Source organism: Leucopleurus acutus (assembly GCF_964270905.1).
Source record: "Leucopleurus acutus genome assembly, chromosome: 9".
In the NCBI taxonomy this organism is placed as follows: Eukaryota; Metazoa; Chordata; class Mammalia; order Artiodactyla; family Delphinidae; genus Leucopleurus; species Leucopleurus acutus.
The window spans coordinates 2794925-2814786 of record NC_139144.1 but is presented as its reverse complement, the minus strand read 5'-3'; positions in this window follow the sequence as shown (position 1 = coordinate 2814786).

The window sequence follows — 19862 nt, the reverse complement described above, 5'->3', positions numbered from 1 at the left end:
ATCGAAGTAGGGAGTCCCGCATCCAGCGAACTGTCTCCACCAAGGAACGCCGTAGCTGCTCCTCTGGGCCTGGGGCTGCCTGTACTGACACAGAAGGAAGAGGAGTTGAATTGCAGTAAGAACCCAAGCCGCCGTCCTCTAGGAGGCACGGTGACTTCAGTCAGGAGGTCCTGGATGGAATGCGAAGACGAGGGTTACTCTGAGCGCAGCTCCGACTAGGGCAATGCGTAAGACCTTCGCGCCATGTGGCATGTGCCAGAACGGTGTTCGTGAACGTGTGCGAGTGCTGAGGAAACCAAGCTGCTCCGAAAGAGAGGGCAGTGTGTTTCCCTACGCTCGGCGTGCACAGAGTGGCTCTAAAGGGCTACGGGCCTGGCTGTTGCTTAGCAGACCCAGGTGCACCTGGGGATACTCAGTGTTCCTGCCGGGAACAGGGTGCCCCGGCTAGCCTCCCAGGTGTCCAGAAAGCTGTGCTGCCGTTAAAGGTATGCAGAGCAGAGGCCACCACCTCCTGGAAACTGCACCACGCCTCCGCTTCTGCACGGCAAAGCAGGGCCTTACTTCCAGGCATGGGTTCATGCTGGGTGTGTCGGTAGCGACACAGCATGCTAAGATGCTGACTTTCTCCTCGAGCAGAGTGACTTCAGGTACGAGGACGGGCCTCGCAGTGTTCCATGCACAGCGTTCTCTCATGGCAGCTCACACAAGGGCCATGACAGAGTCTTCCTGGGCACTTCGTACTCACCAGCCATGTTGTCCTCAGGGTGCTCGAGGGCTCTGGAGGTGAACCGCTCCTCGAGGAATGCGCAGTGTGTTGTTGCCCAGCACGCGGCACACACAGAGGTCCTCTGAGGTCTCAACCCATGGACCTCGACGTTGCTCAGCTGGCCCACAGTTGTCTGGAGGCACTCAGTGACCTTGGAGGGAAAATGAGGCACACCCGTGGGGCCTAGGATTCCCCGGACGTGTACTTCCTTTCAAATAAAGCACGTAAGTGACTAAGAACTCCTGGAAACAGCTGCATGGCTCCCTTTCTGCACGGCTACTCAGGGCCTAACCTGGAAGCGAGTTCTCATGTTGAGGTTCCCTTTAGCTCTAGAGCCTGTCATGCGGACCGCCACCGCGGCCACGGAAGCCCCTGGTTTAGGGAGAGCAAACTCATAATTTTCCCCGAAGCATTCTTCCAGGGCTCACCGGACTGTCGGGTGCCGGGAATGTCATGTAGCTTCAAGGCAGGCATGAATGCCGCCCTCAAAGTGGGAAAGCAGGACTAGTTCCAGCAGGCCCCGTTTTCATGGGCACACTCAGCGTACATCCCTGTGGTTTCTAACGAGTCCCAAGAGACACCGGTTACCCTGTGTTTCCTTCCCTGAATCAACTCATCGAAGTAGGGAGTCCCGCATCCAGCGAACTGTCTCCACCAAGGAACGCCGTAGCTGCTCCTCTGGGCCTGGGGCTGCCTGCACTGACACAGAAGGAAGAGGACTTGAATTGCAGTAAGAACCCAAGCCGCCGTCCTCTAGGAGGCACGGTGACTTCAGTCAGGAGGTCCTGGATGGAATGCGAAGACGAGGGTTACTCTGAGCGCAGCTCCGACTAGGGCAATGCGTAAGACCTTCGCGCCATGTGGCATGTGCCAGAACGGTGTTCGTGAACGTGTGTGAGTGCTGAGGAAACCAAGCTGCTCCGAAAGAGAGGGCAGTGTGTTTCCCTACGCTCGGCGTGCACAGAGGGGCTCTAAAGGGCTACGGGCCTGGCTGTTGCTTAGCAGACCCAGGTGCACCTGGGGATACTCAGTGTTCCTGCCGGGAACACGGTGCCCCGGCTAGCCTCCCAGGTGTCCAGAAAGCTGTGCTGCCGTTAAAGGTATGCAGAGCAGAGGCCACCGCCTCCTGGAAACTGCACCACGCCTCCGCTTCTGCACGGCAAAGCAGGGCCTTACTTCCAGGCATGGGTTCATGCTGGGTGTGTCGGTAGCGACACAGCATGCTAAGATGCTGACTTTCTCCTCGAGCAGAGTGACTTCAGGTACGAGGACGGGCCTCGCAGTGTTCCATGCACAGCGTTCTCTCATGGCAGCTCACACAAGGGCCATGACAGAGTCTTCCTGGGCACTTCGTACTCACCAGCCATGTTGTCCTCAGGGTGCTCGAGGGCTCTGGAGGTGAACCGCTCCTCGAGGAATGCGCAGTGTGTTGTTGCCCAGCACGCGGCACACACAGAGGTCCTCCGAGGTCTCAACCCATGGACCTCGACGTTGCTCAGCTGGCCCACAGTTGTCTGGAGGCACTCAGTGACCTTGGAGGGAAAATGAGGCACACCCGTGGGGCCTAGGATTCCCCGGACGTGTACTTCCTTTCAAATAAAGCACGTAAGTGACTAAGAACTCCTGGAAACAGCTGCATGGCTCCCTTTCTGCACGGCTACTCAGGGCCTAACCTGGAAGCGAGTTCTCATGTTGAGGTTCCCTTTAGCTCTAGAGCCTGTCATGCGGACCGCCACCGCGGCCACGGAAGCCCCTGGTTTAGGGAGAGCAAACTCATAATTTTCCCCGAAGCATTCTTCCAGGGCTCACCGGACTGTCGGGTGCCGGGAATGTCATGTAGCTTCAAGGCAGGCATGAATGCCGCCCTCAAAGTGGGAAAGCAGGACTAGTTCCAGCAGGCCCCGTTTTCATGGGCACACTCAGCGTACATCCCTGTGGTTTCTAACGAGTCCCAAGAGACACCGGTTACCCTGTGTTTCCTTCCCTGAATCAACTCATCGAAGTAGGGAGTCCCGCATCCAGCGAACTGTCTCCACCAAGGAACGCCGTAGCTGCTCCTCTGGGCCTGGGGCTGCCTGCACTGACACAGAAGGAAGAGGACTTGAATTGCAGTAAGAACCCAAGCCGCCGTCCTCTAGGAGGCATGGTGACTTCAGTCAGGAGGTCCTGGATGGAATGCGAAGACGAGGGTTACTCTGAGCGCAGCTCCGACTAGGGCAATGCGTAAGACCTTCGCGCCATGTGGCATGTGCCAGAACGGTGTTCGTGAACGTGTGTGAGTGCTGAGGAAACCAAGCTGCTCCGAAAGAGAGGGCAGTGTGTTTCCCTACGCTCGGCGTGCACAGAGGGGCTCTAAAGGGCTACGGGCCTGGCTGTTGCTTAGCAGACCCAGGTGCACCTGGGGATACTCAGTGTTCCTGCCGGGAACACGGTGCCCCGGCTAGCCTCCCAGGTGTCCAGAAAGCTGTGCTGCCGTTAAAGGTATGCAGAGCAGAGGCCACCGCCTCCTGGAAACTGCACCACGCCTCCGCTTCTGCACGGCAAAGCAGGGCCTTACTTCCAGGCATGGGTTCATGCTGGGTGTGTCGGTAGCGACACAGCATGCTAAGATGCTGACTTTCTCCTCGAGCAGAGTGACTTCAGGTACGAGGACGGGCCTCGCAGTGTTCCATGCACAGCGTTCTCTCATGGCAGCTCACACAAGGGCCATGACAGAGTCTTCCTGGGCACTTCGTACTCACCAGCCATGTTGTCCTCAGGGTGCTCGAGGGCTCTGGAGGTGAACCGCTCCTCGAGGAATGCGCAGTGTGTTGTTGCCCAGCACGCGGCACACACAGAGGTCCTCCGAGGTCTCAACCCATGGACCTCGACGTTGCTCAGCTGGCCCACAGTTGTCTGGAGGCACTCAGTGACCTTGGAGGGAAAATGAGGCACACCCGTGGGGCCTAGGATTCCCCGGACGTGTACTTCCTTTCAAATAAAGCACGTAAGTGACTAAGAACTCCTGGAAACAGCTGCATGGCTCCCTTTCTGCACGGCTACTCAGGGCCTAACCTGGAAGCGAGTTCTCATGTTGAGGTTCCCTTTAGCTCTAGAGCCTGTCATGCGGACCGCCACCGCGGCCACGGAAGCCCCTGGTTTAGGGAGAGCAAACTCATAATTTTCCCCGAAGCATTCTTCCAGGGCTCACCGGACTGTCGGGTGCCGGGAATGTCATGTAGCTTCAAGGCAGGCATGAATGCCGCCCTCAAAGTGGGAAAGCAGGACTAGTTCCAGCAGGCCCCGTTTTCATGGGCACACTCAGCGTACATCCCTGTGGTTTCTAACGAGTCCCAAGAGACACCGGTTACCCTGTGTTTCCTTCCCTGAATCAACTCATCGAAGTAGGGAGTCCCGCATCCAGCGAACTGTCTCCACCAAGGAACGCCGTAGCTGCTCCTCTGGGCCTGGGGCTGCCTGCACTGACACAGAAGGAAGAGGACTTGAATTGCAGTAAGAACCCAAGCCGCCGTCCTCTAGGAGGCATGGTGACTTCAGTCAGGAGGTCCTGGATGGAATGCGAAGACGAGGGTTACTCTGAGCGCAGCTCCGACTAGGGCAATGCGTAAGACCTTCGCGCCATGTGGCATGTGCCAGAACGGTGTTCGTGAACGTGTGTGAGTGCTGAGGAAACCAAGCTGCTCCGAAAGAGAGGGCAGTGTGTTTCCCTACGCTCGGCGTGCACAGAGGGGCTCTAAAGGGCTACGGGCCTGGCTGTTGCTTAGCAGACCCAGGTGCACCTGGGGATACTCAGTGTTCCTGCCGGGAACACGGTGCCCCGGCTAGCCTCCCAGGTGTCCAGAAAGCTGTGCTGCCGTTAAAGGTATGCAGAGCAGAGGCCACCGCCTCCTGGAAACTGCACCACGCCTCCGCTTCTGCACGGCAAAGCAGGGCCTTACTTCCAGGCATGGGTTCATGCTGGGTGTGTCGGTAGCGACACAGCATGCTAAGATGCTGACTTTCTCCTCGAGCAGAGTGACTTCAGGTACGAGGACGGGCCTCGCAGTGTTCCATGCACAGCGTTCTCTCATGGCAGCTCACACAAGGGCCATGACAGAGTCTTCCTGGGCACTTCGTACTCACCAGCCATGTTGTCCTCAGGGTGCTCGAGGGCTCTGGAGGTGAACCGCTCCTCGAGGAATGCGCAGTGTGTTGTTGCCCAGCACGCGGCACACACAGAGGTCCTCCGAGGTCTCAACCCATGGACCTCGACGTTGCTCAGCTGGCCCACAGTTGTCTGGAGGCACTCAGTGACCTTGGAGGGAAAATGAGGCACACCCGTGGGGCCTAGGATTCCCCGGACGTGTACTTCCTTTCAAATAAAGCACGTAAGTGACTAAGAACTCCTGGAAACAGCTGCATGGCTCCCTTTCTGCACGGCTACTCAGGGCCTAACCTGGAAGCGAGTTCTCATGTTGAGGTTCCCTTTAGCTCTAGAGCCTGTCATGCGGACCGCCACCGCGGCCACGGAAGCCCCTGGTTTAGGGAGAGCAAACTCATAATTTTCCCCGAAGCATTCTTCCAGGGCTCACCGGACTGTCGGGTGCCGGGAATGTCATGTAGCTTCAAGGCAGGCATGAATGCCGCCCTCAAAGTGGGAAAGCAGGACTAGTTCCAGCAGGCCCCGTTTTCATGGGCACACTCAGCGTACATCCCTGTGGTTTCTAACGAGTCCCAAGAGACACCGGTTACCCTGTGTTTCCTTCCCTGAATCAACTCATCGAAGTAGGGAGTCCCGCATCCAGCGAACTGTCTCCACCAAGGAACGCCGTAGCTGCTCCTCTGGGCCTGGGGCTGCCTGCACTGACACAGAAGGAAGAGGACTTGAATTGCAGTAAGAACCCAAGCCGCCGTCCTCTAGGAGGCACGGTGACTTCAGTCAGGAGGTCCTGGATGGAATGCGAAGACGAGGGTTACTCTGAGCGCAGCTCCGACTAGGGCAATGCGTAAGACCTTCGCGCCATGTGGCATGTGCCAGAACGGTGTTCGTGAACGTGTGTGAGTGCTGAGGAAACCAAGCTGCTCCGAAAGAGAGGGCAGTGTGTTTCCCTACGCTCGGCGTGCACAGAGGGGCTCTAAAGGGCTACGGGCCTGGCTGTTGCTTAGCAGACCCAGGTGCACCTGGGGATACTCAGTGTTCCTGCCGGGAACAGGGTGCCCCGGCTAGCCTCCCAGGTGTCCAGAAAGCTGTGCTGCCGTTAAAGGTATGCAGAGCAGAGGCCACCGCCTCCTGGAAACTGCACCACACCTCCGCTTCTGCACGGCAAAGCAGGGCCTTACTTCCAGGCATGGGTTCATGCTGGGTGTGTCGGTAGCGACACAGCATGCTAAGATGCTGACTTTCTCCTCGAGCAGAGTGACTTCAGGTACGAGGACGGGCCTCGCAGTGTTCCATGCACAGCGTTCTCTCATGGCAGCTCACACAAGGGCCATGACAGAGTCTTCCTGGGCACTTCGTACTCACCAGCCATGTTGTCCTCAGGGTGCTCGAGGGCTCTGGAGGTGAACCGCTCCTCGAGGAATGCGCAGTGTGTTGTTGCCCAGCACGTGGCACACACAGAGGTCCTCCGAGGTCTCAACCGCTGGACCTCGACGTTGCTCAGCTGGCCCACAGTTGTCTGGAGGCACTCAGTGACCTTGGAGGGAAAATGAGGCACACCCGTGGGGCCTAGGATTCCCCGGACGTGTACTTCCTTTCAAATAAAGCACGTAAGTGACTAAGAACTCCTGGAAACAGCTGCATGGCTCCCTTTCTGCACGGCTACTCAGGGCCTAACCTGGAAGCGAGTTCTCATGTTGAGGTTCCCTTTAGCTCTAGAGCCTGTCATGCGGACCGCCACCGCGGCCACGGAAGCCCCTGGTTTAGGGAGAGCAAACTCATAATTTTCCCCGAAGCATTCTTCCAGGGCTCACCGGACTGTCGGGTGCCGGGAATGTCATGTAGCTTCAAGGCAGGCATGAATGCCGCCCTCAAAGTGGGAAAGCAGGACTAGTTCCAGCAGGCCCCGTTTTCATGGGCACACTCAGCGTACATCCCTGTGGTTTCTAACGAGTCCCAAGAGACACCGGTTACCCTGTGTTTCCTTCCCTGAATCAACTCATCGAAGTAGGGAGTCCCGCATCCAGCGAACTGTCTCCACCAAGGAACGCCGTAGCTGCTCCTCTGGGCCTGGGGCTGCCTGTACTGACACAGAAGGAAGAGGAGTTGAATTGCAGTAAGAACCCAAGCCGCCGTCCTCTAGGAGGCACGGTGACTTCAGTCAGGAGGTCCTGGATGGAATGCGAAGACGAGGGTTACTCTGAGCGCAGCTCCGAATAGGGCAATGCGTAAGACCTTCGCGCCATGTGGCATGTGCCAGAACGGTGTTCGTGAACGTGTGCGAGTGCTGAGGAAACCAAGCTGCTCCGAAAGAGACGGCAGTGTGTTTCCCTACGCTCGGCGTGCACAGAGGGGCTCTAAAGGGCTACGGGCCTGGCTGTTGCTTAGCAGACCCAGGTGCACCTGGGGATACTCAGTGTTCCTGCCGGGAACAGGGTGCCCCGGCTAGCCTCCCAGGTGTCCAGAAAGCTGTGCTGCCGTTAAAGGTATGCAGAGCAGAGGCCACCACCTCCTGGAAACTGCACCACGCCTCCGCTTCTGCACGGCAAAGCAGGGCCTTACTTCCAGGCATGGGTTCATGCTGGGTGTGTCGGTAGCGACACAGCATGCTAAGATGCTGACTTTCTCCTCGAGCAGAGTGACTTCAGGTACGAGGACGGGCCTCGCAGTGTTCCATGCACAGCGTTCTCTCATGGCAGCTCACACAAGGGCCATGACAGAGTCTTCCTGGGCACTTCGTACTCACCAGCCATGTTGTCCTCAGGGTGCTCGAGGGCTCTGGAGGTGAACCGCTCCTCGAGGAATGCGCAGTGTGTTGTTGCCCAGCACGCGGCTCACACAGAGGTCCTCCGAGGTCTCAACCCATGGACCTCGACGTTGCTCAGCTGGCCCACAGTTGTCTGGAGGCACTCAGTGACCTTGGAGGGAAAATGAGGCACACCCGTGGGGCCTAGGATTCCCCGGACGTGTACTTCCTTTCAAATAAAGCACGTAAGTGACTAAGAACTCCTGGAAACAGCTGCATGGCTCCCTTTCTGCACGGCTACTCAGGGCCTAACCTGGAAGCGAGTTCTCATGTTGAGGTTCCCTTTAGCTCTAGAGCCTGTCATGCAGACCGCCACCGCGGCCACGGAAGCCCCTGGTTTAGGGAGAGCAAACTCATAATTTTCCCCGAAGCATTCTTCCAGGGCTCACCGGACTGTCGGGTGCCGGGAATGTCATGTAGCTTCAAGGCAGGCATGAATGCCGCCCTCAAAGTGGGAAAGCAGGACTAGTTCCAGCAGGCCCCGTTTTCATGGGCACACTCAGCGTACATCCCTGTGGTTTCTAACGAGTCCCAAGAGACACCGGTTACCCTGTGTTTCCTTCCCTGAATCAACTCATCGAAGTAGGGAGTCCCGCATCCAGCGAACTGTCTCCACCAAGGAACGCCGTAGCTGCTCCTCTGGGCCTGGGGCTGCCTGCACTGACACAGAAGGAAGAGGACTTGAATTGCAGTAAGAACCCAAGCCGCCGTCCTCTAGGAGGCACGGTGACTTCAGTCAGGAGGTCCTGGATGGAATGCGAAGACGAGGGTTACTCTGAGCGCAGCTCCGACTAGGGCAATGCGTAAGACCTTCGCGCCATGTGGCATGTGCCAGAACGGTGTTCGTGAACGTGTGTGAGTGCTGAGGAAACCAAGCTGCTCCAAAAGAGAGGGCAGTGTGTTTCCCTACGCTCGGCGTGCACAGAGGGGCTCTAAAGGGCTACGGGCCTGGCTGTTGCTTAGCAGACCCAGGTGCACCTGGGGATACTCAGTGTTCCTGCCGGGAACACGGTGCCCCGGCTAGCCTCCCAGGTGTCCAGAAAGCTGTGCTGCCGTTAAAGGTATGCAGAGCAGAGGCCACCGCCTCCTGGAAACTGCACCACGCCTCCGCTTCTGCACGGCAAAGCAGGGCCTTACTTCCAGGCATGGGTTCATGCTGGGTGTGTCGGTAGCGACACAGCATGCTAAGATGCTGACTTTCTCCTCGAGCAGAGTGACTTCAGGTACGAGGACGGGCCTCGCAGTGTTCCATGCACAGCGTTCTCTCATGGCAGCTCACACAAGGGCCATGACAGAGTCTTCCTGGGCACTTCGTACTCACCAGCCATGTTGTCCTCAGGGTGCTCGAGGGCTCTGGAGGTGAACCGCTCCTCGAGGAATGCGCAGTGTGTTGTTGCCCAGCACGCGGCACACACAGAGGTCCTCTGAGGTCTCAACCCATGGACCTCGATGTTGCTCAGCTGGCCCACAGTTGTCTGGAGGCACTCAGTGACCTTGGAGGGAAAATGAGGCACACCCGTGGGGCCTAGGATTCCCCGGACGTGTACTTCCTTTCAAATAAAGCACGTAAGTGACTAAGAACTCCTGGAAACAGCTGCATGGCTCCCTTTCTGCACGGCTACTCAGGGCCTAACCTGGAAGCGAGTTCTCATGTTGAGGTTCCCTTTAGCTCTAGAGCCTGTCATGCGGACCGCCACCGCGGCCACGGAAGCCCCTGGTTTAGGGAGAGCAAACTCATAATTTTCCCCGAAGCATTCTTCCAGGGCTCACCGGACTGTCGGGTGCCGGGAATGTCATGTAGCTTCAAGGCAGGCATGAATGCCGCCCTCAAAGTGGGAAAGCAGGACTAGTTCCAGCAGGCCCCGTTTTCATGGGCACACTCAGCGTACATCCCTGTGGTTTCTAACGAGTCCCAAGAGACACCGGTTACCCTGTGTTTCCTTCCCTGAATCAACTCATCGAAGTAGGGAGTCCCGCATCCAGCGAACTGTCTCCACCAAGGAACGCCGTAGCTGCTCCTCTGGGCCTGGGGCTGCCTGCACTGACACAGAAGGAAGAGGACTTGAATTGCAGTAAGAACCCAAGCCGCCGTCCTCTAGGAGGCACGGTGACTTCAGTCAGGAGGTCCTGGATGGAATGCGAAGACGAGGGTTACTCTGAGCGCAGCTCCGACTAGGGCAATGCGTAAGACCTTCGCGCCATGTGGCATGTGCCAGAACGGTGTTCGTGAACGTGTGTGAGTGCTGAGGAAACCAAGCTGCTCCAAAAGAGAGGGCAGTGTGTTTCCCTACGCTCGGCGTGCACAGAGGGGCTCTAAAGGGCTACGGGCCTGGCTGTTGCTTAGCAGACCCAGGTGCACCTGGGGATACTCAGTGTTCCTGCCGGGAACACGGTGCCCCGGCTAGCCTCCCAGGTGTCCAGAAAGCTGTGCTGCCGTTAAAGGTATGCAGAGCAGAGGCCACCACCTCCTGGAAACTGCACCACGCCTCCGCTTCTGCACGGCAAAGCAGGGCCTTACTTCCAGGCATGGGTTCATGCTGGGTGTGTCGGTAGCGACACAGCATGCTAAGATGCTGACTTTCTCCTCGAGCAGAGTGACTTCAGGTACGAGGACGGGCCTCGCAGTGTTCCATGCACAGCGTTCTCTCATGGCAGCTCACACAAGGGCCATGACAGAGTCTTCCTGGGCACTTCGTACTCACCAGCCATGTTGTCCTCAGGGTGCTCGAGGGCTCTGGAGGTGAACCGCTCCTCGAGGAATGCGCAGTGTGTTGTTGCCCAGCACGCGGCACACACAGAGGTCCTCCGAGGTCTCAACCGCTGGACCTCGACGTTGCTCAGCTGGCCCACAGTTGTCTGGAGGCACTCAGTGACCTTGGAGGGAAAATGAGGCACACCCGTGGGGCCTAGGATTCCCCGGACGTGTACTTCCTTTCAAATAAAGCACGTAAGTGACTAAGAACTCCTGGAAACAGCTGCATGGCTCCCTTTCTGCACGGCTACTCAGGGCCTAACCTGGAAGCGAGTTCTCATGTTGAGGTTCCCTTTAGCTCTAGAGCCTGTCATGCGGACCGCCACCGCGGCCACGGAAGCCCCTGGTTTAGGGAGAGCAAACTCATAATTTTCCCCGAAGCATTCTTCCAGGGCTCACCGGACTGTCGGGTGCCGGGAATGTCATGTAGCTTCAAGGCAGGCATGAATGCCGCCCTCAAAGTGGGAAAGCAGGACTAGTTCCAGCAGGCCCCGTTTTCATGGGCACACTCAGCGTACATCCCTGTGGTTTCTAACGAGTCCCAAGAGACACCGGTTACCCTGTGTTTCCTTCCCTGAATCAACTCATCGAAGTAGGGAGTCCCGCATCCAGCGAACTGTCTCCACCAAGGAACGCCGTAGCTGCTCCTCTGGGCCTGGGGCTGCCTGCACTGACACAGAAGGAAGAGGACTTGAATTGCAGTAAGAACCCAAGCCGCCGTCCTCTAGGAGGCACGGTGACTTCAGTCAGGAGGTCCTGGATGGAATGCGAAGACGAGGGTTACTCTGAGCGCAGCTCCGACTAGGGCAATGCGTAAGACCTTCGCGCCATGTGGCATGTGCCAGAACGGTGTTCGTGAACGTGTGTGAGTGCTGAGGAAACCAAGCTGCTCCAAAAGAGAGGGCAGTGTGTTTCCCTACGCTCGGCGTGCACAGAGGGGCTCTAAAGGGCTACGGGCCTGGCTGTTGCTTAGCAGACCCAGGTGCACCTGGGGATACTCAGTGTTCCTGCCGGGAACAGGGTGCCCCGGCTAGCCTCCCAGGTGTCCAGAAAGCTGTGCTGCCGTTAAAGGTATGCAGAGCAGAGGCCACCGCCTCCTGGAAACTGCACCACACCTCCGCTTCTGCACGGCAAAGCAGGGCCTTACTTCCAGGCATGGGTTCATGCTGGGTGTGTCGGTAGCGACACAGCATGCTAAGATGCTGACTTTCTCCTCGAGCAGAGTGACTTCAGGTACGAGGACGGGCCTCGCAGTGTTCCATGCACAGCGTTCTCTCATGGCAGCTCACACAAGGGCCATGACAGAGTCTTCCTGGGCACTTCGTACTCACCAGCCATGTTGTCCTCAGGGTGCTCGAGGGCTCTGGAGGTGAACCGCTCCTCGAGGAATGCGCAGTGTGTTGTTGCCCAGCACGTGGCACACACAGAGGTCCTCCGAGGTCTCAACCCCTGGACCTCGACGTTGCTCAGCTGGCCCACAGTTGTCTGGAGGCACTCAGTGACCTTGGAGGGAAAATGAGGCACACCCGTGGGGCCTAGGATTCCCCGGACGTGTACTTCCTTTCAAATAAAGCACGTAAGTGACTAAGAACTCCTGGAAACAGCTGCATGGCTCCCTTTCTGCACGGCTACTCAGGGCCTAACCTGGAAGCGAGTTCTCATGTTGAGGTTCCCTTTAGCTCTAGAGCCTGTCATGCGGACCGCCACCGCGGCCACGGAAGCCCCTGGTTTAGGGAGAGCAAACTCATAATTTTCCCCGAAGCATTCTTCCAGGGCTCACCAGACTGTCGGGTGCCGGGAATGTCATGTAGCTTCAAGGCAGGCATGAATGCCGCCCTCAAAGTGGGAAAGCAGGACTAGTTCCAGCAGGCCCCGTTTTCATGGGCACACTCAGCGTACATCCCTGTGGTTTCTAACGAGTCCCAAGAGACACCGGTTACCCTGTGTTTCCTTCCCTGAATCAACTCATCGAAGTAGGGAGTCCCGCATCCAGCGAACTGTCTCCACCAAGGAACGCCGTAGCTGCTCCTCTGGGCCTGGGGCTGCCTGCACTGACACAGAAGGAAGAGGACTTGAATTGCAGTAAGAACCCAAGCCGCCGTCCTCTAGGAGGCACGGTGACTTCAGTCAGGAGGTCCTGGATGGAATGCGAAGACGAGGGTTACTCTGAGCGCAGCTCCGACTAGGGCAATGCGTAAGACCTTCGCGCCATGTGGCATGTGCCAGAACGGTGTTCGTGAACGTGTGTGAGTGCTGAGGAAACCAAGCTGCTCCAAAAGAGAGGGCAGTGTGTTTCCCTACGCTCGGCGTGCACAGAGGGGCTCTAAAGGGCTACGGGCCTGGCTGTTGCTTAGCAGACCCAGGTGCACCTGGGGATACTCAGTGTTCCTGCCGGGAACACGGTGCCCCGGCTAGCCTCCCAGGTGTCCAGAAAGCTGTGCTGCCGTTAAAGGTATGCAGAGCAGAGGCCACCACCTCCTGGAAACTGCACCACGCCTCCGCTTCTGCACGGCAAAGCAGGGCCTTACTTCCAGGCATGGGTTCATGCTGGGTGTGTCGGTAGCGACACAGCATGCTAAGATGCTGACTTTCTCCTCGAGCAGAGTGACTTCAGGTACGAGGACGGGCCTCGCAGTGTTCCATGCACAGCGTTCTCTCATGGCAGCTCACACAAGGGCCATGACAGAGTCTTCCTGGGCACTTCGTACTCACCAGCCATGTTGTCCTCAGGGTGCTCGAGGGCTCTGGAGGTGAACCGCTCCTCGAGGAATGCGCAGTGTGTTGTTGCCCAGCACGCGGCACACACAGAGGTCCTCCGAGGTCTCAACCCATGGACCTCGACGTTGCTCAGCTGGCCCACAGTTGTCTGGAGGCACTCAGTGACCTTGGAGGGAAAATGAGGCACACCCGTGGGGCCTAGGATTCCCCGGACGTGTACTTCCTTTCAAATAAAGCACGTAAGTGACTAAGAACTCCTGGAAACAGCTGCATGGCTCCCTTTCTGCACGGCTACTCAGGGCCTAACCTGGAAGCGAGTTCTCATGTTGAGGTTCCCTTTAGCTCTAGAGCCTGTCATGCGGACCGCCACCGCGGCCACGGAAGCCCCTGGTTTAGGGAGAGCAAACTCATAATTTTCCCCGAAGCATTCTTCCAGGGCTCACCGGACTGTCGGGTGCCGGGAATGTCATGTAGCTTCAAGGCAGGCATGAATGCCGCCCTCAAAGTGGGAAAGCAGGACTAGTTCCAGCAGGCCCCGTTTTCATGGGCACACTCAGCGTACATCCCTGTGGTTTCTAACGAGTCCCAAGAGACACCGGTTACCCTGTGTTTCCTTCCCTGAATCAACTCATCGAAGTAGGGAGTCCCGCATCCAGCGAACTGTCTCCACCAAGGAACGCCGTAGCTGCTCCTCTGGGCCTGGGGCTGCCTGCACTGACACAGAAGGAAGAGGACTTGAATTGCAGTAAGAACCCAAGCCGCCGTCCTCTAGGAGGCACGGTGACTTCAGTCAGGAGGTCCTGGATGGAATGCGAAGACGAGGGTTACTCTGAGCGCAGCTCCGACTAGGGCAATGCGTAAGACCTTCGCGCCATGTGGCATGTGCCAGAACGGTGTTCGTGAACGTGTGTGAGTGCTGAGGAAACCAAGCTGCTCCAAAAGAGAGGGCAGTGTGTTTCCCTACGCTCGGCGTGCACAGAGGGGCTCTAAAGGGCTACGGGCCTGGCTGTTGCTTAGCAGACCCAGGTGCACCTGGGGATACTCAGTGTTCCTGCCGGGAACAGGGTGCCCCGGCTAGCCTCCCAGGTGTCCAGAAAGCTGTGCTGCCGTTAAAGGTATGCAGAGCAGAGGCCACCGCCTCCTGGAAACTGCACCACGCCTCCGCTTCTGCACGGCAAAGCAGGGCCTTACTTCCAGGCATGGGTTCATGCTGGGTGTGTCGGTAGCGACACAGCATGCTAAGATGCTGACTTTCTCCTCGAGCAGAGTGACTTCAGGTACGAGGACGGGCCTCGCAGTGTTCCATGCACAGCGTTCTCTCATGGCAGCTCACACAAGGGCCATGACAGAGTCTTCCTGGGCACTTCGTACTCACCAGCCATGTTGTCCTCAGGGTGCTCGAGGGCTCTGGAGGTGAACCGCTCCTCGAGGAATGCGCAGTGTGTTGTTGCCCAGCACGCGGCACACACAGAGGTCCTCTGAGGTCTCAACCCATGGACCTCGACGTTGCTCAGCTGGCCCACAGTTGTCTGGAGGCACTCAGTGACCTTGGAGGGAAAATGAGGCACACCCGTGGGGCCTAGGATTCCCCGGACGTGTACTTCCTTTCAAATAAAGCACGTAAGTGACTAAGAACTCCTGGAAACAGCTGCATGGCTCCCTTTCTGCACGGCTACTCAGGGCCTAACCTGGAAGCGAGTTCTCATGTTGAGGTTCCCTTTAGCTCTAGAGCCTGTCATGCGGACCGCCACCGCGGCCACGGAAGCCCCTGGTTTAGGGAGAGCAAACTCATAATTTTCCCCGAAGCATTCTTCCAGGGCTCACCGGACTGTCGGGTGCCGGGAATGTCATGTAGCTTCAAGGCAGGCATGAATGCCGCCCTCAAAGTGGGAAAGCAGGACTAGTTCCAGCAGGCCCCGTTTTCATGGGCACACTCAGCGTACATCCCTGTGGTTTCTAACGAGTCCCAAGAGACACCGGTTACCCTGTGTTTCCTTCCCTGAATCAACTCATCGAAGTAGGGAGTCCCGCATCCAGCGAACTGTCTCCACCAAGGAACGCCGTAGCTGCTCCTCTGGGCCTGGGGCTGCCTGCACTGACACAGAAGGAAGAGGACTTGAATTGCAGTAAGAACCCAAGCCGCCGTCCTCTAGGAGGCACGGTGACTTCAGTCAGGAGGTCCTGGATGGAATGCGAAGACGAGGGTTACTCTGAGCGCAGCTCCGACTAGGGCAATGCGTAAGACCTTCGCGCCATGTGGCATGTGCCAGAACGGTGTTCGTGAACGTGTGTGAGTGCTGAGGAAACCAAGCTGCTCCAAAAGAGAGGGCAGTGTGTTTCCCTACGCTCGGCGTGCACAGAGGGGCTCTAAAGGGCTACGGGCCTGGCTGTTGCTTAGCAGACCCAGGTGCACCTGGGGATACTCAGTGTTCCTGCCGGGAACACGGTGCCCCGGCTAGCCTCCCAGGTGTCCAGAAAGCTGTGCTGCCGTTAAAGGTATGCAGAGCAGAGGCCACCGCCTCCTGGAAACTGCACCACGCCTCCGCTTCTGCACGGCAAAGCAGGGCCTTACTTCCAGGCATGGGTTCATGCTGGGTGTGTCGGTAGCGACACAGCATGCTAAGATGCTGACTTTCTCCTCGAGCAGAGTGACTTCAGGTACGAGGACGGGCCTCGCAGTGTTCCATGCACAGCGTTCTCTCATGGCAGCTCACACAAGGGCCATGACAGAGTCTTCCTGGGCACTTCGTACTCACCAGCCATGTTGTCCTCAGGGTGCTCGAGGGCTCTGGAGGTGAACCGCTCCTCGAGGAATGCGCAGTGTGTTGTTGCCCAGCACGCGGCACACACAGAGGTCCTCCGAGGTCTCAACCCATGGACCTCGACGTTGCTCAGCTGGCCCACAGTTGTCTGGAGGCACTCAGTGACCTTGGAGGGAAAATGAGGCACACCCGTGGGGCCTAGGATTCCCCGGACGTGTACTTCCTTTCAAATAAAGCACGTAAGTGACTAAGAACTCCTGGAAACAGCTGCATGGCTCCCTTTCTGCACGGCTACTCAGGGCCTAACCTGGAAGCGAGTTCTCATGTTGAGGTTCCCTTTAGCTCTAGAGCCTGTCATGCGGACCGCCACCGCGGCCACGGAAGCCCCTGGTTTAGGGAGAGCAAACTCATAATTTTCCCCGAAGCATTCTTCCAGGGCTCACCGGACTGTCGGGTGCCGGGAATGTCATGTAGCTTCAAGGCAGGCATGAATGCCGCCCTCAAAGTGGGAAAGCAGGACTAGTTCCAGCAGGCCCCGTTTTCATGGGCACACTCAGCGTACATCCCTGTGGTTTCTAACGAGTCCCAAGAGACACCGGTTACCCTGTGTTTCCTTCCCTGAATCAACTCATCGAAGTAGGGAGTCCCGCATCCAGCGAACTGTCTCCACCAAGGAACGCCGTAGCTGCTCCTCTGGGCCTGGGGCTGCCTGCACTGACACAGAAGGAAGAGGACTTGAATTGCAGTAAGAACCCAAGCCGCCGTCCTCTAGGAGGCACGGTGACTTCAGTCAGGAGGTCCTGGATGGAATGCGAAGACGAGGGTTACTCTGAGCGCAGCTCCGACTAGGGCAATGCGTAAGACCTTCGCGCCATGTGGCATGTGCCAGAACGGTGTTCGTGAACGTGTGTGAGTGCTGAGGAAACCAAGCTGCTCCAAAAGAGAGGGCAGTGTGTTTCCCTACGCTCGGCGTGCACAGAGGGGCTCTAAAGGGCTACGGGCCTGGCTGTTGCTTAGCAGACCCAGGTGCACCTGGGGATACTCAGTGTTCCTGCCGGGAACAGGGTGCCCCGGCTAGCCTCCCAGGTGTCCAGAAAGCTGTGCTGCCGTTAAAGGTATGCAGAGCAGAGGCCACCGCCTCCTGGAAACTGCACCACGCCTCCGCTTCTGCACGGCAAAGCAGGGCCTTACTTCCAGGCATGGGTTCATGCTGGGTGTGTCGGTAGCGACACAGCATGCTAAGATGCTGACTTTCTCCTCGAGCAGAGTGACTTCAGGTACGAGGACGGGCCTCGCAGTGTTCCATGCACAGCGTTCTCTCATGGCAGCTCACACAAGGGCCATGACAGAGTCTTCCTGGGCACTTCGTACTCACCAGCCATGTTGTCCTCAGGGTGCTCGAGGGCTCTGGAGGTGAACCGCTCCTCGAGGAATGCGCAGTGTGTTGTTGCCCAGCACGCGGCACACACAGAGGTCCTCCGAGATCTCAACCCATGGACCTCGACGTTGCTCAGCTGGCCCACAGTTGTCTGGAGGCACTCAGTGACCTTGGAGGGAAAATGAGGCACACCCGTGGGGCCTAGGATTCCCCGGACGTGTACTTCCTTTCAAATAAAGCACGTAAGTGACTAAGAACTCCTGGAAACAGCTGCATGGCTCCCTTTCTGCACGGCTACTCAGGGCCTAACCTGGAAGCGAGTTCTCATGTTGAGGTTCCCTTTAGCTCTAGAGCCTGTCATGCGGACCGCCACCGCGGCCACGGAAGCCCCTGGTTTAGGGAGAGCAAACTCATAATTTTCCCCGAAGCATTCTTCCAGGGCTCACCGGACTGTCGGGTGCCGGGAATGTCATGTAGCTTCAAGGCAGGCATGAATGCCGCCCTCAAAGTGGGAAAGCAGGACTAGTTCCAGCAGGCCCCGTTTTCATGGGCACACTCAGCGTACATCCCTGTGGTTTCTAACGAGTCCCAAGAGACACCGGTTACCCTGTGTTTCCTTCCCTGAATCAACTCATCGAAGTAGGGAGTCCCGCATCCAGCGAACTGTCTCCACCAAGGAACGCCGTAGCTGCTCCTCTGGGCCTGGGGCTGCCTGCACTGACACAGAAGGAAGAGGACTTGAATTGCAGTAAGAACCCAAGCCGCCGTCCTCTAGGAGGCACGGTGACTTCAGTCAGGAGGTCCTGGATGGAATGCGAAGACGAGGGTTACTCTGAGCGCAGCTCCGAATAGGGCAATGCGTAAGACCTTCGCGCCATGTGGCATGTGCCAGAACGGTGTTCGTGAACGTGTGTGAGTGCTGAGGAAACCAAGCTGCTCCAAAAGAGAGGGCAGTGTGTTTCCCTACGCTCAGCGTGCACAGAGGGGCTCTAAAGGGCTACGGGCCTGGCTGTTGCTTAGCAGACCCAGGTGCACCTGGGGATACTCAGTGTTCCTGCCGGGAACAGGGTGCCCCGGCTAGCCTCCCAGGTGTCCAGAAAGCTGTGCTGCCGTTAAAGGTATGCAGAGCAGAGGCCACCGCCTCCTGGAAACTGCACCACGCCTCCGCTTCTGCACGGCAAAGCAGGGCCTTACTTCCAGGCATGGGTTCATGCTGGGTGTGTCGGTAGCGACACAGCATGCTAAGATGCTGACTTTCTCCTCGAGCAGAGTGACTTCAGGTACGAGGACGGGCCTCGCAGTGTTCCATGCACAGCGTTCTCTCATGGCAGCTCACACAAGGGCCATGACAGAGTCTTCCTGGGCACTTCGTACTCACCAGCCATGTTGTCCTCAGGGTGCTCGAGGGCTCTGGAGGTGAACCGCTCCTCGAGGAATGCGCAGTGTGTTGTTGCCCAGCACGCGGCACACACAGAGGTCCTCTGAGGTCTCAACCCATGGACCTCGACGTTGCTCAGCTGGCCCACAGTTGTCTGGAGGCACTCAGTGACCTTGGAGGGAAAATGAGGCACACCCGTGGGGCCTAGGATTCCCCGGACGTGTACTTCCTTTCAAATAAAGCACGTAAGTGACTAAGAACTCCTGGAAACAGCTGCATGGCTCCCTTTCTGCACGGCTACTCAGGGCCTAACCTGGAAGCGAGTTCTCATGTTGAGGTTCCCTTTAGCTCTAGAGCCTGTCATGCGGACCGCCACCGCGGCCACGGAAGCCCCTGGTTTAGGGAGAGCAAACTCATAATTTTCCCCGAAGCATTCTTCCAGGGCTCACCGGACTGTCGGGTGCCGGGAATGTCATGTAGCTTCAAGGCAGGCATGAATGCCGCCCTCAAAGTGGGAAAGCAGGACTAGTTCCAGCAGGCCCCGTTTTCATGGGCACACTCAGCGTACATCCCTGTGGTTTCTAACGAGTCCCAAGAGACACCGGTTACCCTGTGTTTCCTTCCCTGAATCAACTCATCGAAGTAGGGAGTCCCGCATCCAGCGAACTGTCTCCACCAAGGAACGCCGTAGCTGCTCCTCTGGGCCTGGGGCTGCCTGCACTGACACAGAAGGAAGAGGACTTGAATTGCAGTAAGAACCCAAGCCGCCGTCCTCTAGGAGGCACGGTGACTTCAGTCAGGAGGTCCTGGATGGAATGCGAAGACGAGGGTTACTCTGAGCGCAGCTCCGACTAGGGCAATGCGTAAGACCTTCGCGCCATGTGGCATGTGCCAGAACGGTGTTCGTGAACGTGTGTGAGTGCTGAGGAAACCAAGCTGCTCCAAAAGAGAGGGCAGTGTGTTTCCCTACGCTCGGCGTGCACAGAGGGGCTCTAAAGGGCTACGGGCCTGGCTGTTGCTTAGCAGACCCAGGTGCACCTGGGGATACTCAGTGTTCCTGCCGGGAACACGGTGCCCCGGCTAGCCTCCCAGGTGTCCAGAAAGCTGTGCTGCCGTTAAAGGTATGCAGAGCAGAGGCCACCGCCTCCTGGAAACTGCACCACG